The sequence below is a fragment of the Pinus tabuliformis genome, chromosome 5_1 (genome assembly GCF_031772625.1).
Source record: "Pinus tabuliformis cultivar Carrire ecotype Pingquan chromosome 5_1, CPIR1, whole genome shotgun sequence".
NCBI lineage: Eukaryota > Viridiplantae > Streptophyta > Pinopsida > Pinales > Pinaceae > Pinus > Pinus tabuliformis.
Window position 1 is genome coordinate 877108796 of NC_142305.1, and position 5791 is coordinate 877114586.

Consider the following 5791-nt stretch of genomic DNA (forward strand, 5'->3'; position numbering starts at 1 on the left):
CAAGCTTTGCTACCGAGTCAACTGCTGACATCGTAATACAAAGAGTCCCTTTTGATAGATGTTTTACAAATATGGTGAAAAGGGGCAGGTCTGAAATTAAAGATCCTTGCTTTACAAGTTCTATCTATGGGGAGAGAGGGAAAAATGCATGTCTACCCTCTTAATTCTAGTGGAAATTTCTTACAAACATATTTTAGAAGTGATGATGCAATGGCAAATGCATGGGTAAGGGGAGGAGATCAATTCGGTTACCTCTTCAAGATAGGATCCTCAAACTCCAATTCTTCTTCTCACAAATGGTCAACCAGTATAGTGTCTAATAAATTTTGAGAAAACTGCATTGTCATTCTCCTTTAGCTGCATATGCGGTTGGAATTGCGACTTGAAATGTGACTTTATGGGCTACTATTTACAATCAATTTATCTTGTATGGATTTAATTGTAATTGTAATTGTAATTCATTTTGGCAGGTTTCTGGGGAGTTTCAAGATGTCTCCCCTGAGAATGTGCAAGTCATTGGTAGTGGAGATGGAAATCATGTTCACTTGGTCCCCTATGTTGATCCCAATCAACCAGGTATTTGAATTATTTATGTAATATCACCAAGCTTTGCTAATTATAGAATTGAAGGTTAAACCAAATAAATAACAACATAGCCTTCAACTAGTCTTGGGATTTCACTGGACAACTATGTTCATTTGGGGTTTGAACTGATTAGATATGGATGCTTTTTGTGGATTTCATGATGCATTTTTATAGTGCAAGTAAGGATTGTGGACCCTTCCAAGGACTTGAATTCTTATGGAGTTGGAAATGTGGACTGGAAAGAAAGAGTTGAAAGCTGGAAGCTTAAACAAGAGAAAAATATGCTTCAAATGACCAATGGAGGTAGATATGCTGATGGAAAAGGGGACATGGAGGGCATCGGTTCCAATGGGGAAGACCTCCCAATATATGCTACTTGTCACAAATCATGGAATGGAACAATCTCTCTTACCAATACTTTCTTTAAGATTCAATATAAGAATATGATTCTTCCTTGTCTAACTTTTTTCTTGTAAATCTCAAGTTTCTGGAGTGATGCTATGATACTATATTTATTTTGATAGTATATTTTTTTTATTGATTGGTGTCTGTATGTGTGTTTGCCAGGGTTGATGACGCATAAGCAACCTCTGATTGTGATTATTCTTTGGCTCATAATCGTGGGGGTTTTCTTTCAATACTGGGTATCAACACTTGTTAATGATACATACCCACTTTGGCTGGTCTCCATGATATGTGAGGTCTAGTTTGTTGTGTCATGGATTCTTGACCAATTTCCTAAATGGATTCCCATTAACCGAGAAACATATCTTGACAGGATTTCTTTGAGGTTAGTTTACCATCTTGAGGAGTATTAATAAATTAATAATCCTTTGAATTTAGCTTTAGATGTGGACATATTACTTTTAGGATTATATTCAGGAAGCCACTCATTTAAGGTTGTTAAATCAGTCAACATGTGTATTGTAGGAACCTTGTGGGTGAGATTGAATTTCTTCTTTTGTAATTTCACAGGTTTGACAGAGAAGGAGAGCCATCTCAGTTGGCTGGTGTTGATATTTTTGTCAGTATGGTGGACCCTCTAAAGGAGCCTCCTCTTGTCATAGAAAATACTATTTTTTCTGTTGTTGTTGTGGATTATCCTATCGATAAAGTTTCATGCTATGTTTCTGATGATTGAGCAGCAATGTTGACTTTTGAAACCCTTTCAGAAACTTCAAAATTCGCAAGGAAGTGGGTGCCATTTTGCAAAAAATACAATATCGAGCCCAGGGCTCCAGAATTCTACTTTGTCGAGAATATTGATTATTTGAAGGATAAAGTACAACCTTTTTTTGTTAAAGAATGAAGAGAAATGAAGGCAAGTGCACATTAAAGTATCCAAATGTAAGAGCTACTTCTATTGGTTTTTTGGTTTTTCTTGCCCTTAACATCTTCCATCTTTGTGCCAATATTGGAGGGAATATGAAGAGTACAAGACCCGGATTAATACTCTTGTGGCCAAAGCACAAAAAGTGCCAGAAGATGGATGGACCATGCAAGATGGAACTCCATGGCCAGGCAACAACACTCAAGACTATCCTGGGATGATCTAGGTATCAAATACTCGTCTTTTACCCCAGAGTCTTATCTTTCCTTTGTAGTCTATATGCAGTATCATCATTTTCTCTCCCTTTTTTTAACATGCTTATAAATATGTTGCAAGTAATGGAAATTAGTACTACTGGATTTTTCACTTTCTGCTTAAGGTATTCTTAGGTCACAGTGGAGGAGTTAACAATTATGGAAATGAATTTCCATGGCTATTTTATGTATCCCGTGAAAAGAGACCTGGTTTCCAACACCACATGAAATCCAATGCAATGAATGCATTGGTATATTCCTAGCTATGTAAACATCATTATTTTTCATTGATTTTCTCATGTGAAATTCATTAATTATTATGCTGATGCTGATGATTGTTATCCATTGCTCCACTTAGGTCCAAGTGTCTGTTGTCCTCACAAATCACCTCTTTTTGCTGAATCTTGATTGTGATCATTATATAAACAAAAACAAAGTTATTCGTGAGGCAATGTGTTTTCTAATGGATCCAGTTCTTGGAAAAAAAACTTTCTATGTAAATTTTCCTTAGAGATTTGATGGCATTGATCGACACGATCGATATTCTAATCGTAACACTGTGTTCTTTGATGTAAGCATTGATCAACACCCAAAATGTTTTCTTATATGCAATTATGCAATTTTCATATAATTTCAGCTTGGCATATTAATTCTGAAATCTTTGCAGATCACCTTGAGAGGTTTTAATGGTATCCAAGGGCCTGTTTATGTCAGTATAGGGTGTTGTTTTAATAGAAAACTATAGTTATGATCCTGTTCTCACAAATAAGGATCTTGAACCAACATGTTTTCTGAGATGTTTCTGGGGATCTAGAAAGAAGAGAAGAAAAGCAAACAAAAGGTATGATGACGATAAGAAGAGAACCAAGCGAACTGAATCTACTATACCCATCTTTAGTTTGGAAGACATAGAAGAGGGTGTTGAAGGTGAGTCCAAGTCCAAACCAGTGATTTGTATTTTTTGACAACTCATTTACCCTTAAACATTGTTTACCCTCACCCTTCTTTGAAATTGCGTATTGCAGGATTTGATGATGAGAAATCACTGCTCATGTCCAAAAGGAGCTTAGAGAAAAGATTTGGTCAATCACCAGTGTTTATCCAATCTACCCTCTTGGAAAATGTTGGTCTTCCACAATCTGTGAATACTACTTCTTTATTGAAAAAGCCATTCATGTTATCAGCTATGGATATGAAGACAAGTCAGAATGGGGAAAAGAGGTATGAATAGAGGTGGATCTAAATCTATTTGATGATGCTATGGATTTTTTTAGTTCATTGAACTAGTTTTTTCTATAGTGAAGTTGTATAACATGTTTCCTTAATGTGCATAAATTCTCCTCAGAATAACGCAGCATTTTGTTTAGGAAACCAAGCACCAGGCAATTGTTCTTGAAGCAAAGATCTAATATGAATGGGTTCTCATATTTTGTGAAAATTGGGTGGATTTATGGTTTTGTCACAAAAGATATTTTTTCTGGGTTTAAAATGAATGCTCGAGGCTGGATTTCAATCTACTGCATGTTTGCATCTCCTACATTCAAGGGATCTAGACCAATCAATCTTTCAAATCATTTGAATCAACTACCCCAATGGGCCCTTGGTTTTGTTGAAATTTTACTGAGTAGGCATTGTCCAATTTGGTATGGCTATACCAATTGTAGAGGTTGGCATACATCAATACCATAGTTTATCCTCTCACATCCCTCCCACTGGTTGCATATTGTACCCTGCCAGTTGTTTGTCTTCTTACAAGGAAGTTTATCATTTCTGAGTAATATTGTCAAACCTTATTGACCTTAATCTTGTCAAGCTTTACTCACCTCTAATGCAACCTGTATTTTAGATTTTTTTTGGATTTTTTTCTCATACAATACTTCACATTTTTCCCCTGATTTTTATATTTATTTTGATCTACATATTAACAACTTTGCAAGTGTGTTCTTCATATTATATTTTATTTCCATTTTTACAACTGTTATTCTAGAGCTACGCCGGATTATAGATGGCACCGTTGAATGGTGGAGGAATGAGAAAATTTGGGTTATTGGAGGTGTATCAGCACATATGTTTGTCGTCTTTCAAGGGTTATTGAAATTTGTAGCGGGGATTGACACAAACTTTATTGTCAAATCAAAGTCTCCAGATGAAGATGGTGAATTTTTTGAGCTTTATGTTTTTAAGTGGACCAGTGTTCTCATCCGTCCAACTACTTTGCTTGTGGTAAATCTTGTTGGTGTAGTAGGAGGTGTTTCCCAAGCTATTAATAGTGGTTATCAATCTTGGGGTCCATTGTTTGCAAAACTATTTTTCTCTTTGTGGGTGATTGCTAATATTTATCCATTCCTCAAGGGATTAGTGGGTTGCCAGAACCGGACACCAACAATAGTTATTATTTGGTCAAGTATTCTTGCGTCCATATTCTCCTTGCTTTGGGTGAGGATAGATCCTTTCACGGCAAATACAGGATCATCATCGAACACACAAATATGTGGTGTAAATTGCTAAAACCCCTGTTAGTGTTTGTTAGCAGCAAATAAGGAGGTCCTAAAAACACATCTGAGGGCCAAGAATATCTCAAATTCGTTTGTATCATCTGTAGATAATAATATTTGAGAGGGAGGGGCTTTAGGCATATTGCTTTCTAGCTAGTTCCAGCATAGGGACTAAACCTTGTACTTTTCCTTTGATTGATATTTAAGGTTATACAGTGCAGTTGGTTCTCTATTTCAACCAAGACTGCTAAGATTTACTTGGAGGCATGCCCATTCCAGAACTGATCAGATGCCACAGAATAGTGGGCAATGGATTATATGGTTCGATATTGAAGAATGTTTTTTTCAAAATATTTATTCATTTTTAAGTGACATTCCTATCATGGAAAAAATTATGGCACATCTTAATTGAATATCATCTTTTTTAAAATGTGAAGTGGTCAATATCAAATAATTGTGTCATGTAGGAGCAGTGGCAGTTATTAATATTTTAGGCATACAAGTGCCTATGAAAATGGTAAATGTATGTTGTTTGTTCGTTTCATAAAATACAATTATAAGTGCCTAGGAAAATAGTAAATATACGTTGTTCATTTGTTTCATAAATTACAATTATAACTATGTTCAGAAATCATTAACCCCATCTTTGATGACTCCATTGCATCCAAAATGTTAGTGTTGCAGTGCATTAAATAACATATGTGTTGTGACCTAACCCTGAATAATCTAAATTTGAGATTTTTTTTAGAAGTCTTTGTTCTAGGCTTCTATTTATATTTCAGCGAATGGTAGTTTTAACTCTGTTAAAAATTTTTATCAGAGAACTTGCTTAGCACACGATTCTTCATCTTGATTTTCATACATTTAATTGTCCAGTAATATTTCTCTGATTATATAAAGAGAACATTACTATTGGATGCCCAAGCTCTTCTTCTCATACAATGTTGCAGGCTAAAGAGACAATGTCCTGGCCCCTTGTTGCAAAAGTTCCATTGGAAAGGCATTTTGATTGTTACCAGGTGTCATCTATCTCACCAAGAGAAGAATCTCTTTTGTGCGATATTTGTAGATTGCCAGAATCTACTCGATCAAACACGATTTGTGTTTGCAATTATCACTGGGTAATC

General features: G+C 35.5%; 1 pseudogene; it reads left to right on the forward strand.

Moving 5' to 3' along the window:
* Positions 1 to 202: 202 nt before the first annotated feature.
* Positions 203 to 4677, forward strand: LOC149167613 (putative cellulose synthase A catalytic subunit 1 [UDP-forming]; annotated as a pseudogene).
* Positions 4678 to 5791: the final 1114 nt, after the last annotated feature.